Raw genomic sequence first — 22,658 nt, forward strand, 5'->3', positions numbered from 1 at the left:
CCTCAAAAATTGCCCAAAAGGCAGATTGTCCCTTAGATTACGAGGGTGATGGCTAGTATATCTCAGCAAGGTGTTGCGTTCACTACTTTTCCTATATAGACTAGTGTATATTTGTCCTGCCTGTGCATTTATAGTGATGTCCAGAAAGTTAATTGTCTGTCTATTGGAGTCAAGGGTGAACTGAATGTCAGAGGAACAGGTGTTGACCCACTGATGGAAAACAGTCAGATGTTCCTCGTCCCCCTTCCAGATCATTAGCACGTCATCGATATAACGTCGCCATAACATAATGCAGTTTCTATATGGATTGTATTCATTCAAGACAAAACGTTGTTCATATTCATTCATAAATGATTGCCAGATTCGGTGCGAAGCTCGCCCCCATGGCCACGCCCTTCGTTTGTACGTAGTACTCACCCAAGAATGTAAAATAATTACGGGTCATGGCAATCCGTAAGAGCTCGATAATATAAATTCAGTCGGGACTCTATGTGGTGTAGGTCGTTTATTTAATACCGACTCAATACATGTTAGAGCCATACACTGCGGGATGTTGGTGTACAGTGACGTAATATCCATAGTCACCAAAATGTCAGTAGTGGGGTCATGTGGACGTTCATCAACTAGTTGGATCGTCTGCATAGTATCTTTTAAGTAAGTAGGGGTACTTACAGCAATGGGTTTTAAAAACACATCAATATACTTGCAGAGTGGTTCCAAAATTGATCCACAGCCTGAGATTATAGGTCTACCAGGTGGACACTCCATACGTTTATGTATTTTTGGGAGGGTGTAGATCGTGGGTATCCTAGGGTGTTTATTATTGAGGTACTCATTTTCAAGTTTGCTAAGAATGCCTGATTCAAAGGCCTCACGTGTGACAAACCTTATGTTGGTAATTTCTTGGGTGGGATCCCTTCTCAATTTCTCATAATTACCAATAATCGATAACTGGTCAAGGATTTCTTTCTTATAGTCTTCCACATTTTGAATCGCAATAGCACTCCCCTTATCAGCTGGTTTTATCACTATGTTGGTATTAGTTTTTAGAGACTCCAGGCCTTCCCGTTCAGATTTACTTACATTATATTTCACATATTGCCTGTTAGCTAGTATTTTGTCCACGTCCCTTAGTACCACCTGTTCAAAGGCCACCAATTTATGAGGTAGTAAGTGAGTAGGGGGATTGAATCTAGAGGGTGGTCTCAAACCACTACCAGAGAAAGTTGGGTTATTCGGGATTTTTGAAAAGTTGTGTTTCAGCCGAATTTTCCGGAAGAATTGATGGAGTTCTACCTTGAGATTGAAATTGTTGGGCATATTAGTGGGGACAAAAGACAAACCCTTCTCCAGAATTTGTGTTGCCGTCTTGTTTGTATGTCCCCATGTGTCTCTTGCTGGAAGTGTATTTGTTTGTTCGATCTCCCTCTGCCTTGGTTCCACATTTGGCCCCTGGTCCCCCTGGGTCTGCCCCAGGGGCGTCCTCGACCTCGTTGTCCCCACCATATACAAACAATTTGGCAACACTACAGATGGTGACCTATGAACCCATAAACCCAGTAGTTAACCTCTCCAATTATACTTTAAAATCTAATGAACAACAAATTCTGGAGAAGGGCTTGTCTTTTGTCCCCACTAATATGCCCAACAATTTCAATCTCAAGGTAGAACTCCATCAATTCTTCCGGAAAATTTGGCTGAAACACTACTTTTCAAAAATCCCGAATAACCCAACTTTCTCCGGTAGTGGTTTGAGACCACCCTCTAGATTCAATCCCCCTACTCACTTACTACCTCATAAATTGGTGGCCTTTGAACAGGTGGTACTAAGGGACGTGGACAAAATACTAGCTAACAGGCAATATGTGAAATATAATGTAAGTAAATCCGAACGGGAAGGCCTGGAGTCTCTAAAAACTAATACCAACATAGTGATAAAACCAGCTGATAAGGGGGGTGCTATTGTGATACAAAATGTGGAAGACTATAAGAAAGAAATCCTTGACCAGTTATCGATTATTGGTAATTATGAGAAATTGAGAAGGGATCCCACCCAAGAAATTACCAACATGATAAGGGTTGTCACACGTGAGGCCTTTGAATCAGGCATTCTTAGCAAACTTGAAAATGAGTACCTCAATAATAAACACCCTAGGATACCCACGATCTACACCCTCCCCAAAATACATAAACGTATGGAGTGTCCACCTGGTAGACCTATAATCTCAGGCTGTGGATCAATTTTGGAACCACTCTGCAAGTATATTGATGTGTTTTTAAAACCCATTGCTGTAAGTACCCCTACTTACTTAAAAGATACTATGCAGACGATCCAACTAGTTGATGAACGTCCACATGACCCCACTACTAACATTTTGGTGACTATGGATATTACGTCACTGTACACCAACATCCCGCAGTGTATGGCCCTAACATGTATTGAGTCGGTATTAAATAAACGACCTACACCACATAGAGTCCCGACTGAATTTATTATCTAGCTCTTACGGATTGCCATGACCCGTAATTATTTTACATTCTTGGGTGAATACTACGTACAAACGAAGGGCGTGGCCATGGGGGCGAGCTTCGCACCGAATCTGGCAATCATATTTATGAATGAATATGAACAACGTTTTGTCTTGAATGAATACAATCCATATAGAAACTGCATTATGTTATGGCGACGTTATATCGATGACGTGCTAATGATCTGGAAGGGGGACGAGGAACATCTGACTGTTTTCCATCAGTGGCTCAACACCTGTTCCTCTGACATTCAGTTTACCCTTGACTCCAATAGACAGACAATTAACTTTCTGGACATCACTATAAATGCACAGGCAGGACAACTATACACTAGTCTATATAGGAAAAGTAGTGAACGCAACACCTTGCTGAGATATACTAGCCATCACCCTCGTAATCTAAGGGACAATCTGCCTTTTGGGCAATTTTTGAGGCTAAGAAGGAATTGTTCCAAAAAGGAGGACTATTTTGAGGAGTCAGCTGGTCTCCTAGCCAGACTTATTGAACGTGGTTACCCCACTAGACTTTTAAAGAGAGCACGTAAACGTGCCTGGCATAACCATAGGGGACTCCCTATTAACCCCCAGGGTTAGAACTGATGACAAGGATGAACGTCTGGTGTGTGTAACCACTTTTAATACGAAAAGCAACGCTATAAAGAAGGCCATTAATCAACACTGGCACCTGGTGTCTGATGAATTGGGAAACATACCCACCCCTCTATATGCATTCAAGAAAGGTAGTAACATTAGGGATTCTGTGGTTAAGTCTTTATTAGATGTACCAAGGACCCCAGCACAGACCACCCTATGGGGGATTCCACCGGTCAAGGGTCACCATAAGTGCGGCTCATGTAAAGCCTGTCCCATGTCCAAGGAAATGACAGATTTTGTACACATTGACCGTACTTATACATTAAATGAACACAGTAACTGCAACACCAGCGGTGTCATCTACGCCATTACCTGCCCTTGTGGCTTCATGTACGTTGGACAAACCGTCCAACGAGTTAAGTGCCGTATTTTGCAGCACTGTAGCCGTATACGTTGTAAGGTAGATGGTGCCCCATTAGTTGAACACTTCACTTTGTTTGACCACACAGCTGATAGCCTTAGATTGTGGGTCATAGAAAAGGACAAACCCAACCCTAGAGGGGGGGACTTCAGCATTGTGCTTAGCAAACGTGAGTGCAAATGGATACACTCTTTGAACACTGTGAACCAGGGTCTAAATGAATTTGAAGAGATTAGCAGACAAGTGTCTGTACTCACCAATACATGAAAGTAGGCTTGAGACAGTAAGCCATCAGACTACACCAGGGATCTGGTTAGGTGCTATGGAACATTTATTTTTATATGTGTCCCAACTAGACAGTTCACTAGGGATCTAGTGCGTGATGACATGGGGTATAATTCTTGACAATGATATGTGATGCCTCTGACTACACCAGGAATCTGGTTAGGTGCTATGGAACATTTATTTTTATATGTGTCCCAACTAGACAGTTCACTAGGGATCTAGTGCGTGATGACATGGGGTATAACTCTTGACAATGATATGTGATGCCTCTGACTGTCATTTCTGTCTAAATGTTTTAGTCTAAATGTTTTGAGATGTTTGTTTTTTTGTCAATATGTATATAAAGTATTGTATATGTTTAGTTTTTACATTGTGTTAAAATAACCTTTTAAAATGCAAATATTCATTATTATTCATTATTGTAATGTTTTTGCATCTATGCCTCCTCTAAATAATTCCTTGTCCATGACACCGTGAGAGTCTTCCTCCCTTTCTCTCTCTGCTTACCGATTACGTTGTCGGTAACTCATTTAATAGGCTCGCGCGTCGACCGCCTCCATTAGGCATGTTTACGAGCCTGGAGACAGCCGCGGAGTGAAGACGCGCTTGCTAAAATCCCCGGAGTGAACTGATCTCACGCCCTTTGCCAGTAAGTGATTATTACCCTGGCTGCGGGCGCGGAACAATCCAACTCTAGTTTTTCCCGTACCTAGTATATGCCCCTTTTAAACGCGAATGAATGCTCACGCAATCGTTACTTCTTTAGATAAATCCTCCGAGAACGCTCACGGAAACATTTTCAGCCTGCACACAGCCGTGTATCCTTACAACTTTGACATTGTCAAGGCCGAGTCTCTTCGCGCCTCTCAATATTTTTACATGACAGACGCTACCTTTTCTCTAGTATAATCCCATTGAGAAGTGTTGCATACTAATTAGAGTCGCGTTAGTTGAGCGGAATCCCCTTGAGAAGTGACACATACTAATTAGAGTTGTGGTGTTTCTGAATAATTGAACGCTAACTTCCTCCATGAGGAGAGATGTCAATCAAACATCCTCTTATCTCCCTTCAGGTTGGGTGGAACTGCTTTCTTCGCATTTGGGTCACCGGGGCACATTGATTGTGACTAAGTTTAAAGGTAATTATCTCACTTATTTTAGTGGTTATTAATTAATCCATGTGTTTTTTGTTAAGCACATTAATACAAGCCTGATTAATTCTTTTAAGATTACGTTGAAGACGCACCCCCATGTTGGATTCATTAAAGGAACCATGGACGCCTGTCCTCACTTGTAATTGATGGGTGAGACTACTCTGTCATATACAAATCGTGTGATGACTTTAGTTTTTAACCTCCTAGTGCAACGACCTGACTCTTGGTCGCCATTCTTAGGTTGCCCAGCCCAGTCCTGATAAGATCCGCCAGGCCAAGGAATCAAACGCCCTTTTGGCCACAAGTCGGATCGAAACGTTGACGCCCCATTAATCCAACCTGGACCCCTCTTCTGGTTTTTTCCTGTGCCACCCTAGAATTGATTTCTAGTGAGAACTGACAAAACAATCTGGTGTGAATATAACTGGGCCAGGTTATTTAAGGACGGTGATTTACAACTGATCCTCCCGTTTGTTGCTTTGACACACTGAACTCTCTATATAGTTTCTGTTGAAGTAATCCTCTTCTTCACTTCACCTTTGAGCACTCTGTTTCACTGCACGTCTCCTTCTGGAGCAACCTTTTTGAAAGTACTATTTGTATTATATACTGTCTGGTTTTCACCAAAATTGCTTGAAATAAATATATGGTGACCCAGATTTAGGGTCGGTTGTTGCACTTTATGTTGATTGTTCTATTCTATAATACGCTGAATCATAATCTTTGATTGATCTATTTGAAGTATAGGTTCAGGACCACTGTTTTTTGAATCATATAATTACCCAGGTCCTTGATTACTTTGGGTTACCCCTTTAGCTATAATGGTCATTATTTAGAACCAGCACCACCCTCAGGCAAGGTACTATGGAGCATGTAATACCTCCCCTTGAAGAATATCATTCTCCTCTTTCACCCCACTCCCCATGTTGTACCGGACTCTCAGCACACACTTAGGTGGTATAGATGTGCATTGTAAATTCTGTGTAGTATTCAGGCTGGTACATCAGGTTCCATGTCGTTATTCCTCATTCTGTTTGGTTTCATTTGTAATTACATGGTACTGAAGAAGTTTTCAAGCAATGTACCAGAGTTTATAGGTGGAAAGTTTCTACTGCATCAGTACTGTGAGAACTACGAGCTTCCGACGGACCGGAAGTGGAGTAAGTCGGGGCCGGACACGGAAAACCCACCGGAAGTGCCCAGCAGTCTAGTGGCGCTGGGTCGACTCAACGACTACGTCCTGATATCATCCGAGGCCGATCAACAAGAGGGCGGAGAGACGTGCATGAAAGGAGGCGTTGAGGAGGAAGTGGAGAAGAGCGGCGGAGACGAGAGAGAAGAGAGGAGAGCGTGACAAGACGGAAGAGGAGCCCAGCAGCAGTCCCAAGGAGAGAGCCGAGAAACCTGGAGTGGTATACAGTGCGGTTAAACCCGGCGGCCCAGAGAAGGGAGAGGACGCCCCGGGTCCCAACCCCGCGGCCCTGATCCTGGGACGTGGCCCAAGGCAAGTAGCAGTGAAGGGGTCGTTTTGGTGGTGGTGGGGCAACACGGGGAGTTAAGGCACGCATGTTTTTGTTTTTCTTGTGCACCTCCCCGCAACGAGGCTCCTGCCCGCCATCCTCCTTACCCCCCCTCACCCCCCTGTTTTCCTTGCACAAAGATCCCGGTGGTGGTAGCACTTACATAGAGAGGAGAGGACTCCTAACTAATCCCAGACTTGTTTTTCCTTCCTTTTATTTATGTGGACTGTCCGGGCTGGGGAACAAAACAACGCCAAAGGACATCCCTAAACCAAACCTCGGAAGGCCAAAACAATAAGACGTTCAAGCGGGAGAAGAGGACCCCCGGCTGTTTTTCCCTTCTTCTTTCTTTTGTTGTTTTTGTGGTGACTGGAGATACCTCAGTGCTTGATACACTGCGTCTAGAGTCTTACGGGACTGATAAAACATAACTTCCGACAATGAGTGCCTTGTATAATAATAAAGAGCCTAGAACAAAACCCTACAGCGCCTGTCCGTCCTTCCCTTCTACATCCCGGGCTATTGCGCCGCTTACAAGTACCATAGGACTAGTAATCGGCCTAAGGGTCAGCAAGGAGCTGGGGCGTAGTAACTTGAAGCTCAGATCTTGTTTTGTTTTCCCAACATTGAGCCTACCAATTCCCTGTTTGACGCTACATCGTGGAACTTCTGCATTCGGTTTTGATTTCTTGTATTTGTTTCAGTTGCCCAGCAGGTCCGGCTACTGCATGGTATCTTAACAACTTCATTTATGCCAGCGGGCATTAATGGGTGTAAAAGAATAATCCTCACAAAGTATACTTAGTGGGGTTATGGGTGTTTGTGCACCAAAATAGTGGTTTTGCACAAAAGAATGGAGAAGAGTATATGCAAACTACCTTTGCTCCCATTTGTGGTTTCTAGCCAACAGAAAGATAAACATAAGAACCAAAAACTTTCTGCAGACGTTTCACATCCAGATTCATACAAAGAAAGTTAGAATCTACGGAGCAGAGAAATAAGTAAATTCAAGTAGGAATGCACGGGTCGATCCATGCTATATAAAGGCTGTCATAAGCCGTTTACCATATTAAAAAATCAAATCTTACTCTAGACTCAAAGAAGAATAAGCTAAAAAGATCTTTGGGTGCAATGAGTAATGTTTTAGCATAGACTGGCCAACATGGATGTTTGCCTTCAGATTAAAGGGCAAAAAAAGTAGATATCATCAATTTCCAAAGCAGGGGAGATGGTTGGACACCTGGTGGCATCCAGCCTGAGTACATGGTCGACGTTGTGTGAAGCAGGGGTTACCATGTTGTGTGTTGGGTGCAGGATCTGGCTGAAGACCATGTCCTCAAGGTAATCCCGGTTGCGAACAGCCAAAGAAACATGAACCCATTGCTGACCACACAGGAGGTTGGGAAGACTGGAATGAGAAACTAGGGAGCTGGATATACTATAGCCAACTTAAAAAAAAAAAAAAAAAAAAAAAAAAAAGAAGGACTCTAAAAACAACTTTACGGCTGAATTATTGTTTCTTTTGGTCATGAGACATTACATGTGTTATTATAATAAAAAAATTAATCAAATTCCCAGGAAACACAGCTAAACGATGTTGTGGGTACGAAACGAAACTTGAAAACCAACGAAATTGGATAAGTATGTTTAATTACACACACCGCACCCTGTCTTGTGTAAAGTTCACTTACAGGTGAGACTGAGCGGAAACAAACGTGCTTGGGTTTATATCTCAGTTTCAGAAAGAGAATGCGAGTGAGATATAAACGGACTCAATATTTATGTAGTGCCATCACTTTGAATCCTACTTTTGTATCCATAATTATAAAGAAATAAGCCATTTGGAATTTTAAACAGTTCATTAAATGCCCTTATTTGAATATTTTACTTGACAGATATTTCGATGCTGCAGCTGAAGCTTTAGCTCCTAGTTTATGACCTTATCTTTTGTTCGGCTCTGTCTCAGCTCTCACTATGAACTTGGGTTGCGGTGCAGGTGCATGCTCAGAATACTACCCTATGTTGTTTGTAGGCATTCTTACCTTTTCCTTTAATCAGTCTTGGAAGGGTAATTGCGAACAGGAAATTGTGAAAGAAGAGGGTGCAGGCAAATGGTTCGATCCCCAGGCTAGTGTTCCGCAGAAAGTCCCTTCACACAGAGCACTTGCGAAGCTTACACCTTTTCCTGCTTCTTCAGTTTGAATATCGCGGCTGTGTGTTCAGACGTCACTTCCGATTCTCTTACGTCTAGACCGAAACTAGCAGAAATCAGGCAGTATCACGTAGGACAATAGAAAGAGGACTGTGGCGCCTCTTACGCAGCCATTTTGGAGCGGATTGATGTTTTCAACGAGGTAGTAAACCGGTGGGGTGTACAAAAATGCGGTATATTTTGGGAGCGTGCATCCCTTGCCCTTCGGCAGTCAACCCTATTGGACACCTCCGACGACTGCACTAAAGCCCCCACCCATCTTAGTACAGACGAACCTCGAAGCTGTTGCCCTCGGCATGGGCACGCAGAAGCAGTATCGCTTGGAGATACGGTGCTGCTATCATGACCCCTATGACTGCCCTGAATGTGACACCCAAGATGAATATCATTAAAACGCTGAACCGGGCTCGGTTTCATTACATAGCCCTCCGCACTGACTACAAGCACCGATGGCTCCATGTCGAGAACGATTCCTTGTCACAAACTCAAGATACTGAGAGATCATGATAAGAGATGACCAATAAGAACCTTTATCTTATATTCCTTCCTCCGAGTCAGATTGGCGTCTGGCGAAAACGCACACACATCGACTCGGGTCACATTCATTAGACCGTCTTCGGTGCAGAAAGGCATTTGCATAAAGCCCCAGCTTTATAATTAGTACTTCATTTTTCCCTTGACTTATTTTGGAGGCTCAATTCACTATTTCTTACCTGCTCAGAAACGTTTGAGGGTTTCGGAGCCTGTGAATGTGTATTTTTCTCTGCCCCGCCTGCCTTGTGCATAAAAAGTGCAGAAGCAGTACATTTTAACATTACGGGTATTTCCTGAAAGCTAATATAACCCGAGTGGCATTGCAGAGGTGAGAGCCACCGAGGCATGTCAGTGCAGGAAACACCCTGCCCCGAGCCAATTGGCAGACCCTTCCAGGATAGTGCCACTGCAATAACAAATTTCGTGGGCACCTTTGTAAAAAGTTCGGCCTTTTTACAAATCGCAAAATCCTGAAGGGTCTGTAAAGCGTTCTGATAAATTCGAGTCATATCTGCGCTATGTAAAAAAATGGCAAAATTAAATAAATACATACACACTAACCTTAGCGTTCGCCAAGGGTGGGAACCGGAGGCACGGGGCTTAGGGGCAAGCCAGCCTCCACTCTACTATGAATCCACAAAAGAGGGCTGCCCCAAAATGTGTTCCTAAGGGTGTCTACAGAGTTAGGGGGAGATGCGTTACCATTGGGGGCATCTCATAAAAAGTTACGGACTGGCCTCACACACCGCCCGGTGTCATGCTTCGTGAAAAAGTGTATTAAAACTTTTGATCCCTGAATAAACTTTAGATATGGACAAGGGTAATGGTTTTTAATACACTTTTTCACTCCCCCACGGCCATCACTTAGATTTAGAAGTGCATCCCTGTCTCCAGGTGTATGTCTGCCCTCTATCAAACCAAGTTTTTAGAGGGCGAGGACTGCCGATGATGAAGCATGATACGGGGCGGTGTGTGAGGTCAGTCCGTAACTTTTTATGAGATACCCCCAATTGTAACGCATCTCCCCCTAACTCTGTAGACACCCTTAGGAACACATTTTAGGGGCAGCCGTCTTTAGTGGATTCAAAATTAAATAAATGACAGAGTCTTGCCAAAATAGATGCATGTAAAAGTAAACGAAATAAATAAACGGAGATCTGGAACGTGAAAGAAACACATGAGGGTAAAGAAATAGGAATAAATAAACATGAGGGAAACCTGATTGATTTATGTATTTTTGTATATTTATATAGCGCAGACTTTATTCAAAGATGCTAGAGCGCTTTACCGAAGAAATATTTAGTCACATCGAAGTTACAGGTGATTTAAGATAAACAATACAGCATACATGCCAGAGTCCTGATTCAGGCAAAATTGACTCTGTTTTAATAGAAGTGAGTGGAGTAAATACACTCCCGAATAATTTGTACAAAAACTCCCACTTACCTCTTCTAAAATGTTGACATGTGGGATACAGATTTAAGTTATTACAAAGTTGAATATAATACAGGTAGATCATTACATGAAACAGAATTTACAAAAGCTGTAAGAAGGTTGAGGTAGAATACAGTGTCCAGAAGGTATGTATTGTAGCTTTGCGGTGTGCCCACCGGTCTGCCCCACTATGCAACGCTTTGGAGGGGGATCGGCAGGCTACACATATGTGCGTCTGAGCCATGGGCAACCTGGTGTGATAAGATGATGTAGAGACATAATAAAAGGGGCTGGCTGGCCAGTTGAAAAATATCGCAAGGCTCCTGTGTTTGTGTCCGACTGGTGTGCTGCAGAGATCATCACACTGGTGACGAGGCGACCCGAACCCACACTCACGGGCTGCCTCCGCTACACGTGCCGGCACCCCCGCTGTGTACCAGAGACCGGGACTAGACGGCGGACAGGGCTTTGGCAGCATCACCACATGCTGGGCGTATTGTGCCCGAGCGCGCTCCTCTATCAGGTGGGGCGCGCCTTCGATATCACCCCATGTGGTGCTGCAGCTGCCTGCACGCGCTGCCACCTCCTACTGCAGATGGGACAACGCTGATTCCATTCACCCTGCTTACCCTGGCACCCTGCTTATCCTGGCAAGCGGCGACTGATGCCCACTTACACAGAGAGCTGCAACAACTCTGGGAGCAAGGAAGGGCCTACGGCCTACCTACTTTGCAGCAGCCTGCAGGTTCAGCAGCGCGTCCCTGTCGGGCTCTTCGGGACGCGCTGGTGGCAGCGGCACCTGTTCCCGCGCTTGAGAACGGAGACGGAAGCCCTGCCTGCTGTTTTCTATCAGCAAACGAGGGCGGCGCTTGACAAGTATTTAAAGGAGGGGTCCACGCTGGCAACACGCTTTGCGTTCCAGGACGGATCCCCGCCAGGCCTCCCAACGTTTTGTCACGGCGTATCTGCAATCCTGTTGACTGCTGTTTTCTGGGCAGTCTCTCGCTCGTGTTTGATGGGCTTATCATGTGTTCCTGTTTCTTCCTGGGTCCTGTGGTTTTCTTCCTGGGCTTGTCATCTCGCTGCTCCTTTCTGTCTGGCAACAGTGTATCCAAGGAACTTCTGCTCCTTAACCGTTCGCTTCCTGGTAACATGTCTATGAAAGACAAGAACAAAGCAAGGGCTGTAAAGAATCGCAGTTTCTTTGTTTTTTGTGCATTTAGAGCTGATTTTTGGAATATAGAGAAAGTACTTATCTGATGGTCATGTGATCTTGACGGGTGCTTCTCGAGGTCTTCTTTATGTTTGGTGAAACTCCTTTTGCTGCATAAGAGAAAGAAAAACGCTATTACTAATAACAGAAACCCCACTTGTGTGTATTTTTTAGGTCTCGCCTAGGCAACGCGGATGCGTTGCACTAGGAGGGCCTTTAGTACAAAAAACAGGAACACATTCCCCCCACTAGCACAGTATATACAGGCAATACGTCCATAAATTAAGCTGTGTCCACAGACCAAACAAAGAAATTTAAATTATATTTTCTTTCATCTTCATTTATTTATCTAAAATGATGCTATACATTATGTTATGAATGCTGTAGTGAAATCACTAATAATGTTCAGTTGTTACATATAAAACCAAATACATTGTAGAATGAACTATGACACAATGAGTGATATGAAATAGGAAGAAACAAACACCAAAATGAAATTAGTCAGACAAACAATGCATAAAGTAAATTCATACATATAAAGCCAACAACAAACAAAAAAATAGAATGAAAAATTGCACAATACAATGTAATCTACATAAGGTACAATATTCAAGACAAAAAAGCGCCTAGGAGGGCCTTTAGCCATCGGTCTTCACTTTTCAAGCACTGCACTCGTGCTTGTGGCGGCATCCACCTTGCGGGAGCGAGCAGCGGCACGCCACAAGCACGAGTGCAGTGCTTGAAAAGTGAAGACTGATTGTTCTTTAATGTGGTGGATTTCCCTTTGACTCGCTGCCATCTAGTGGTCACTGCCATGAATAGACGCCTCTACTAACAATGTCCGTTTTATACCACCAGCATTTCTTGCAAGTTGTACGCCACTGATGCATTGCAGTTTCTCTCACACACATTCTTTTTACGTGCCTGTGTGATTTACTCTCTGAAGTGTTTCACTGAAGTTATCCTTCTCTCCTGTTGCACTCGCTCCCGTACTGTAGCTTCCGTCTCCTTTGCTCATTTCCTAAGAGCCTTAATGGCTTTGCTTTTGATTGTTTTTAAGAAATAACTACAAAAAATGCTTTTTGTCGATGCATGTGCTTATTTTGCTCCAGTGCTTGATTTCCCGAGACACGCCGAAGGAGATCCACTAATGACCGAGGGAAAGCACATTTCAGAGCATTCACTGAATGAAACTGACTGGGGCAGCCAGCGGAGCCCAGCGGAGCCCAGCGGATTATCGATTTTCAGTTCATTCCACGGTGTGTAATTTTTGCCTTTTACCAGCAGAAGCAGGTTCTGAAGCTTGAAATCAAGCCAGGCTTTTGCCAGGTCAATTGACATGTTTGCGCAAAACACCAAAGGAATTAACCTTTCCTCAAGTACAATGAAACCGGGTTAAAGTAATATCGTAAACCAAGAGATACACAGAAACTCAAAGAACAACCATCACACTAAAGCTTCTCCCAGCATTTAGGTGACTGCACGTAAAGAAATATCCAGCTCTGCTCTCTGCGTGTTAAAGAAGTGCAACGTAAATTTTATGTAAGGTTCCGACATTTCTATTTTTTGTTGACAATTGCAAACAATAAGAAGCATTTGTAATGCAATGGGTCTCGCATTACTGAAAGTTTGACCAATTGGCGTTGCAAATAGCAATGCAATAGCTCAGACTTTTAGTAATGCGAGACCTATTGCATTGCAAATGCTTGTTTTTGTTTATCGTGACCCCGGCCTTTTTATTTATTTTTTACAAGGGTCTTATATACGCCTATGGTGCTTCTAACCTAGGTTGGTATATTATTGTTCATCTGTTGTTTACATATCAAACTTCCGCAGTCCTTCCACATTCTGAACATTGTTCTTCCTTTTAGACACTGGGAGTTTTCTATCGCCCATGGGAGTTGTTTCCTCACACATACTGGATATCTTCTTTCACCGTACCTCATTAGAAATAATGGGGGTAACTTACAGCCCGCTCTTTTACCCATCTTTAGTACTTACCTTGTGCTTTCTTCTTCAGGATTCTAGAAGACCACCCCCATTGAAGATCCAGTGGACGTCTACCCCTTCTTCCTTCTCTTGTTCTGTTTCCCTCCTTACCCACCTTCCCTCTTTTGCTTTGACTATGTTGGGCGAAGGAGGTAGGTGAGGGAAGTTGGGATCTAGCATTTTGTCCCTGCAGTAAATCCAGGTGAGCCGTTACAGTCCCCACCCGCCCTTATGGCTAGGCACCTGGGAACACATGCTTAGACAACTTTTGTGAGTATTGACGCCATCGCCTGGCAGGCCGCAGTGGAAGAGGACACGTGGGCCTCTTTAGATGACTGCTCACATGTGACCATCTGGCCTCGCTCGCTCCTGAGCTCAGGACACACCGGCAGAAACATATGCCAGGTGGCAAGGACACTTCCACCTAGTCACCCGGGCCAACGCCCCTACCATCATCAGTTGACGTCAGTGACTGTGCCGTACTTTTATGACCTCGATCGCAGCTCTGGATCAATTTGCAGTCAATGCCCCCCTCCCAGCCAAGCTGCTCACTGGAAACACTGGGTGGCCCAGCTAAAAACTACTTTGCAGCCGTTTGGGTCACAGAAGAGCAGTAACGGCTTCTGTTTCTGAATCTGGCAGGGGCGGACAGACACAAAATTGCAAAAATCGTCAGTGAAGCTGGGCCCCCCTGAATATGTACATCACCCTCAGGGATACCATCACCGCCTACTTTGAACCATTTGTCAATTCAGATTACAAATTATTTCTTCTTCGACAAGCTCGGCAAAGCCCAGGTGAATCAGTTTATGTCTTCTTTGTGCCCATCATGTAGCTGGCCAGCACCTGCAGCCTGCCCGTTGCAGGCGATGAGATCAAGGCTCAATTTATACAACAGTGCACTTCCTTCAAGCTCTGAGAGCAGATCCTCCAGGTTCCCAACATGCCAATGAAGACATATTTGCGTTAGGTCGATCCACAGAGCTGTCCAAAGCCATACCTCACTACATGGAGACAGCCCTGCAAAAATCAATATCAGACCGAACCAGTTAACATTCTTTGAAAAAATGGCCCACAGACCAGGCAAATTTCTAACAAAGCCCTAACACCTGTGCGCCCATGTGAGTGGTGTGGTGGTAAATACACACTCACAGGGGAGAGCCCAGCAGTAGGATAGAAGTGCCTGGTCTGAGTCAAGTTAAACCATTTTTCAAGGGTGTAGAGTTCCACCCACAAGTCAGTAAAGGCTCAGCACAAGCAGGTGCACATAGTGGATGTTGGACCTGATACACTGGAGGACAGTGATATAGATGATGATGAACAAGGGACAGTACACATCATCCACGCGGTCCACCCAGGAGTCAAGCAGCCCGTGCCACCCCTTGGAGCCAACTCTGAATCCAGGATGCCGCTATCACAGCACTCATCCACACAAGGGCCTTCATCAAAATGATGGCCACAGACATCTATGAATCTCTGCCTAAGCCACTAAATCCACAGCCCACATGCATTAAGGTCCACATGTTTGGAAGCGACCGTCTACTGTGCATATATGGTGTATTTTAAGCAAACCTCAGCTACCGCCACTCCAGCGCCCATGGCACAGTGTATGTATCCCAGTAAGGGAAATGATTCCTCCTTGGCTATTAGACAGTGCATGATCTCGGCCTTGTCTAGTTTGCTTTTTCCTTTCATGTTGCAGAATTATACATGCTGCTGCAGGAGTTCTCCACACTCTTCAGCGGCATTGGATGCCTCAAGAACAGACCAGTTTGCCTCCACATTGACAAGTTGATGAAACTGTCGCACTCCACCATAGGAGAGTGGCTTTTCAAATGCGACCTGTTAGAAATTGGTTTTCTGGTTGGCAGAGGTGTGCACCCTGTCAATGCAGGAACCACAATCCTAGTCAGGGTAAGTCTGATACATACCCTAAATTATCTGTATTCACCCCCTGGTAGCTTGGCAAAGAGCAGTCAGGCTTAACTTAAGAGGCAATGTGTAAAGTATTTGTGCAATACCTAAAACTGTGAAAAGATCATATAATTTAACAGACAAAATAATCAGTAGAACTCGAGTTATGAATTTTTAAAGAATATTGTGAAATATACTGCTTAGAGTCATAAAGCGCCAACCGGGGCTATCTGGTTGCACTGGACTGGGTCAATTCTGAAAAGTCAAGTTGGCCGCGATGGAGCGCAGGCCGAATACAGGAGCCACACAGGCCCCGCTGAAAACAGTACTTTCACGGAGGAAGCATCAGCATAGAGGAGCAGCTGCGAGGAGCGATTGGAGGCGCGGCTTCGGCATTGACCCTAAAGATGGTAGGCAATGCATCAGTTCTGAGTAGCGCAGTGTGGGGATGCGTCAGTATCGAACCCCTGTTGATGAAGATCTTGCATTGTTGTCAAGCTGCGCTTTCGGTGCTGTAGAGACCTCGAAGCGGCAAAGCATCGACATCGAAGGCAAATGCATTGGTTCCAAATGGCGCAAAGGCAGCACTGCGTGGATTCTTGCAGAAACAGCTAGTAAACCCACTTCCAAGGGACCAGGACTGGATTGGGACCACTTGGCAGAGCAAGATTCACAGTTGCTAGAGTCCAGAGGCTGTAGCAGAGTGGATTAAAGTCTTTGATGCCTCTGAGACTTCAGAATAGGAGGCTAGCCAGCAAGCCCTTGGAGTCACTTGGTTCTGGGGATGTAGAGATTCAGGCTCTGTCCTTCTCACCACCAAGCAAGGAGGGCAGCAGGGCAGGCACAGCAGAGCAGGAGTCTAGTAGAGTGACAGTCCTTTCAGCAGCACAGCAGTCCTCCTTTTTGGCAATGTGCTCAGGTCCAGAAGTGCACTGAGTTGGTGATGTCAGGGGTCCAGTACTTTTACCCAGTTGTGCCTCTGAAGTGGGGAGACTTCAAAGAGAGGCCTTTGAAGTACACAAGCACCGTTCTCTGGCTCCAGACTTAATACAGGGGTATGCAGCTCTTTGTGTGGGGCAGTGTTAGACCTGCCAGCCTTTGGCTGTTCCCTCCTCATTTAATTTTTTTTCCCTTTACCCCCCCTCATTTTTTTTCTGTCCACTAACTTCTTTTTGGTGTTGGTGTAGAGGCTCTGGGCGCCCCTTTCTCACTATCTGAGGGAGAGGCGCAAGGTGCTTCACTAAAAATGGAGGAAGGGGGAGAGTGGTTTCACAAAATGGTGGTCCCAACTGTCGCCTCAGAACCTGGGCCATAGACTGCCATGAGGGGTTCCGGAACCTTCTGGACCACTCTAGTCAGTCAGGCCCCAGGTTATAAATAGAGGTGAGGGGGGGGTCGGCCATTTTAGAAGGTAGATGAGCTGAGAGGTAGTCAGGAGTAAGGCACCTGAGTGGGGAGGTGGCTGCGCTAGAGAGGGAATTGACAGGTCTTAGTGTCTGCGGGACTTCCCTCATCAGCTGATACCACCCTCGACCTCTTGACCTGTCCCTGACCCCAGCCACTGACTTTGGGGGTCATCTTTACCTTAGAGACTCCTGTTTAGTCAGAATTCCTGAAGGAAGACTAGGTGAGGAGCCACCGTCCTGGACTACACCTCCTTCACCCCTATTGTTGCCTGGGATTTTGAATCAAACAGGGCTTAATGACTGACCACCGTTCCTGACTGTCTGGAAGGTGACCGTGCCCAAGAAACAAGCAATTGGTTGACTTACTCATCCGCTTCGGTGTGAACCCTGCACCCTTAATTTCAGCCCCCCCTGTCACGAGTCCCTGCCTGGAGTACTCACCGCCGCAACCCAGAGATTAGGAGGTTGCCTGCTATCACCAGGGGGTTGTCTGTGGTCACCGGGAGGTCTGTGAGGAGAATCGGGACTCCTTGGTGAGGGCCGGCGAGCAGGCGACGCGCCTGAGAAGCTGAGGAGAATTGCATCCAGGAAGTGAGGGTCGGGACAGGCCTTGAAACAGCCTTCCTGGTGTCACGTGACGGTGGCAGACGCAGTAGCGCCGCCCCACTGTTGCCGGTAGAAGGAGGAGGCCGCGCCCCCGCAAGCTGCGTTGCCTCAGGCGGCTGCGGGCGCGCCTCCCAGCAGCCGCGGAGTGGGAACGGGACAGCGCATGGCCTACGGAGCCGAGTAGGGTCCGGGGACGACTCTGCGCCAGTGTTGTGGGGAACGGAAGAGCGAGGCTTCCTCCCGTGAGGAGACCCGTCAGCAGGGAAGTTCTTGGGGGAGGTGGTTGGTGGGTGTGCCCCGTGTTCGCCCCCCTTAAGAGATCTCCCTTTGCCAGCGCAGTGAGCCCCGACTGTCCCGTGAGAAGTGGTAACTCGACTCCAATCTCCGCCGAACTTCCCGAGAGGAGGACACTGAGGTTGAACAGTAAGCTGGGCTTAATAAGAAGGAGGGAAAAGCGCAGGTGATTACGAATTTAAGGCCAGGTGATGACCTGATAGACCCGGCTGCTGGTCCCATGGGAAGCCAGGTTCTGAGTCAATATTGTCAGTAACAGAGAAAGTTTCATGTGTAATGCTCAAATGTAATAGCTTGATTGCCAGTAACAGAGAAAGTTCATGTGTAATGCTCAAATGTAATAGCTTGATTGCCAGTAACAGAGAAAGTTTCATGTGTAATGCTCAAATGAAATAGCTGGATTACCAGTAACAGAGGAAGTTTCATGTGCAATGCTCAAATGTAACAGCTTGATTCCCAGCAACAGAATAGATTTCCAGTATAGCGCCTAATTGTAAAAGAGTGATCATATGCGACAGTCTAAGATTCAGGAAGTAAAGCGTGTAGTGTAGACATCTGACTGAAGGGCAATGTGTGGGCTTGTTGACCCTCTGAAATTCCGTACTATGAAAATGTTACGGGGAGCGCTACAGGTGGGGAATTAATTTGTCGCTCGAGAGTCTAGGCGCTGGATTGATACATCCGATGGTGTTTAGGTATGTGCTATACTGAAATAAAGGAAGGAATTGTACTGTTGATTTGCATACAATGAAATGTTTGATCCTGAAATGTGATGGATAAAATTGATTGAGCGCATTTAAAAAGGAAAGATAAAACTTTTTCTCAACCATTCTACTTATTCGGTGTAGCGTCATTTTTGAGTGGTGTAACGCTGAAGTGTGAATTGGGTGTGATGCAAGCACGACATGCAATTTTGGAGTAAAAGCCTTTCTGCCTGAGCCAAGCTACCCCAAGGATGTTAGGTCCAACAAGTTGGTGTTCAGCGGTGGGATACTGAGCTTGTGCTTGCATCCACTCATTAGCAGTTTAGTGTGAGCCACAACCTACACCTGATTTTTGTTTTTTATTGGAGTTTTCTCCAGGTTGTCTCCCTGATTGGAATTTTTTCGAAATTGTTTCTGTCCTGTGGTGTGATTTCCTTAAAAAGGAAGGGTCTCCTACGTGAAGTTCTTTTCCGCAGAGTTGAGGCCCACCTGGCAGGATGGAGTTTGAGCTGGGTAGGCTGGAAGAGTATACTGTAACCCAGCTAAAGGAATTCTGCCAGGAGAGAGGGGAATATTTCAAGCAGGGAGCGAAGAAAATAGAACTCCAAACTAGCTTGAGAGCCTGGGTTATGGCCCACCCTAGCGGGAAACGGGAGGAGGAGGGGCCAGGACCGGACACCATGGAAGGGACAGAATCATTTTTCCCCCCTGAGAGCGGCAATATGGATGTAGGACCTAGTGCCCCTTCAAGAGCTGGTAGTAGCGCTTCGGGGGGAAGCCTGTCTTCAGCTGATTTAGTCGACAGGAGGGAGGAGAGACAATTCAAAATGGATTTAGCCCGCTTGGAGAAAGAGAGGGAGGAGCGGAGGTTCCTCCATGAGCTCCATTTGAAGGAATTGGATCTCAAGGCCCTACAGTTTGGAACCCCCAGTAGTCCCGTTGGTGGCAGCATACATAGAGAGATCACCAGGGAGCCCAGACCCTATCTACCAAAGGACGTAGTCGCCAGCTACGGTGTCTGGGATGACATTGCTAAGTGGTTGGCTGCCTATGAGGTCTCCTTACGAGCCCATGGGATCCCCGAAGTTCAGTGGGGGGGTGGTCTATATAGGTATATGCCTCCGGTGGGGAGGGATGCCCTTTTAGCTCTGGAACAACGAGAGCAGACCAATTACCCCACCATGAAGGTCGCATTGATTAGAAAGTTTGGGCTGACCCCTGAGAAATACAGGCAGAGATTCCGGGGTAGCCAAAAGCTGGCCACCCAAAATTGGGTGGACTTCTTGGACTACGCCAAAAAGGCCTTGGAGGGCTGGGTACAGGGCAGTGAGGTGAAAGACTACGAGGGGTTGTATAACCTGATGTTAAGGGAGCGCCTCCTCGAGAAGTTTCCGGAGCTGCGTCAACACCTGGTGGACAGCAAGCTAACTAATCCTAGGAAGCTTGCAGAGGAGGCAGACATCTGGGCAAGTACCCGGGTATCCTCAAAAGGGACTGGGGGGAATTTCCAAGGGACTGGTCAGGGCGCCCCCCAGAAAAAAGAGGGGGGAGACAAAAAGAAGGAGTTCCCTAAAGGCCCCCAAAAGAGTTCGCAAGGAAAGGGATTAGGATTCCCTCCTAAGGTTGGCCCCCACAAACCCCCTTATCCTGACCGTGGTCAGCAGCCTAGGGTTGTCCGTTGTTATGAGTGTGGCGAGATTGGGCACTATAAGCGGGATTCCAAGTATCCCAAGCGACCACACCCTCCCATTGGAGGAAAGACCCCTGGGGTGGCGAGCGTAGTGCTCGGGGAGGAGTTGCCCCTAGATAAGGGAGGTGAGTGGGCAGGGCTAAAATTAGTGTCCCTAGGGGATTGTGAGATGGTTCCTAAGACCCATGTGCCCTCGAATACTACTAAGTACAGGCAATGGGTCACCATCAATGCCCAGAGGGTGGAGGCTCTGAGGGACACAGGAGCCAGCATGACTATGGTAAGGAGTCAGCTGGTGTCCCCAGAGCAGGTGGTTCCCAACGTAGTCCACCCGGTTGTGATGGCTGACAACCGAGAGGGTCACTATCCGGTGGCCCAGATTCCCTTTGAGTGGGGAGGGGTTGCAGGTTCTCTACGAGTTGCGGTAAGCCCTGCCATGCCGGTCGACTGTCTGTTGGGAAATGACCTTGAACATACAGCATGGAAGGAGGTCGAGTTCAAGGCTCACATGGAGATGTTGGGGATACCCGAGTGGACTTGTGCCAACACGCGGTCCGTGACTGCCCGAAGAGGGAGTTCACAGAGGTTGGAGCCTGGGACAAAGACCCAACCAGCTGCCAAAAAGGGAAAACGGGGACAGGGGAAGCCTGCCCTGGCATCTGCACCTCAGAAGGTGGATGGGGCGACTGAAGTGGTCCCGGAGTCTACAGAGGGGGATGTGACTTCCCTGGAGGGCTTACCTACCCCTGCAGAATGGCAGGTGGAGGGAGGACCTACTAGGGAGGAGTTTTGTCGGGCCCAGAAGGAGTGTCCTACCCTTGAGGGTTTGCGGCGACAGGCCGAAGCCCAGGCAGCAGGTAATGATTCGGGGAACTTCCACATATATTGGGAAGATGGTCTCCTCTATAGCAAACCCAAGGCTCCGGTGCATGGGTCATCCCGGGCCTTGGTGGTTCCCCAGCGTTACCGAGCCTTCCTGTTGGGATTGGCTCACGAAATACCCTTGGCAGGACACTTGGGACAGGACAAGACAAGACTTTTGCTCGGCTTGTCCCTCATTTCTACTGGCCTCAGATGAGGATTACGTCCGACACTTTTTGTAGGACGTGTGTAACCTGCCAAGCTAGTGGGAAAACAGGGGTGAAACTGATGGCTCCCCTGGAACCACTGCCTGTCGTTGGTATCCCCTTTGAAAGGGTGGGCATTGACATTGTTGGGCCATTAGATCCACCAACGTCTGCCGGTCACAGGTTCATCCTGGTTCTGGTGGATCATGCCACCCGGTATCCAGAGGCTATCCCTCTGAGGACCATTACTGAACCTGCGGTGGCACGGGCTCTGATGGGGATTTTCACCCGGATGGGGTTCCCCAAGGAAGTTGTGTCGGACAGAGGTACCAACTTCATGTCCGCATACATACGGGCTATGTGGAAAGAGTGTGGAGTCACTTACCGGTTCTCCACCCCTTATCACCCCCAGACCAATGGACTGGTGGAAAGGTTTAACAAGACCTTAAAAGGCATGATCAGGAGTCTGCCCGAAAGCCTGCGGAGGAAATGGGACGTCCTCCTACCTTGTTTGCTGTTTTCTTATAGGGAGGTACCACAGAAGGGAGTGGGCTTCAGCCCCTTCGAGCTGTTGTACGGACACCCTGTTCGTGGACCCCTCGGCCTGGTGAAGGATGGATGGGAAAAGACTCCCAGAAAACTTCCCCCGGATGTAGTGAGCTACATGCTGGCCTTTCGAAGCCAAATGGCTAGGTTGTGGAAGCCAGCTTCCGAAAACCTAGAAGCCAGCCAGACGGTCATGAAGGAATGGTATGACCGAAATGCTCACCCGGTGGAGCTGGAGCCTGGCCAGAAGGTGTGGGTTATGGAGCCTGGAGAGCTTAGCGCCCTCCAGGATCGCTGGTCAGGCCCCTTTGAGGTGATTGAGAAGAAGGGCAAGGTCACATATGTGGTGGACCTTAAGACCCCCAGGCAGCCCCATCGAGTGCTCCATGTCAACCGCCTCAAACCCCACCAAGAGAGAGCAGTGGTCACTTTGATGATGGTGACTGATGGATCAGAGGAAGAGGAAAGTGAACCTCTCCCTGATCTTTTTGCGTCCCAGGAAAAGGATGGGTCGGTGGAGGGAGTGATCCTCTCACCATCCCTAACT

At 46.8% G+C, this 22,658-nt stretch overlaps 1 protein-coding gene across 2 annotated transcripts in view; it reads right to left on the minus strand.

The window, feature by feature from the left end:
• The window catches only part of CEP55 (centrosomal protein 55), a 195,025-nt gene extending 185,846 nt beyond the window's left edge, over positions 1 to 9,179 (minus strand). Inside the window, exon 1 of one of the 2 annotated variants that reach the window (XM_085606124.1) lies at positions 8,545 to 9,179. The gene's annotated coding sequence lies outside the window, so the exon portion shown is untranslated. The remainder of the gene's footprint in view (positions 1 to 8,544) is intronic. The other variant, XM_085606125.1, reaches the window with a different exon arrangement.
• Between the last annotated feature and the right edge of the window lie 13,479 nt (positions 9,180 to 22,658).

This window comes from Triturus cristatus, chromosome 1_2, assembly GCF_964204655.1.
Source record: "Triturus cristatus chromosome 1_2, aTriCri1.1, whole genome shotgun sequence".
Taxonomy (NCBI): domain Eukaryota; kingdom Metazoa; phylum Chordata; class Amphibia; order Caudata; family Salamandridae; genus Triturus; species Triturus cristatus.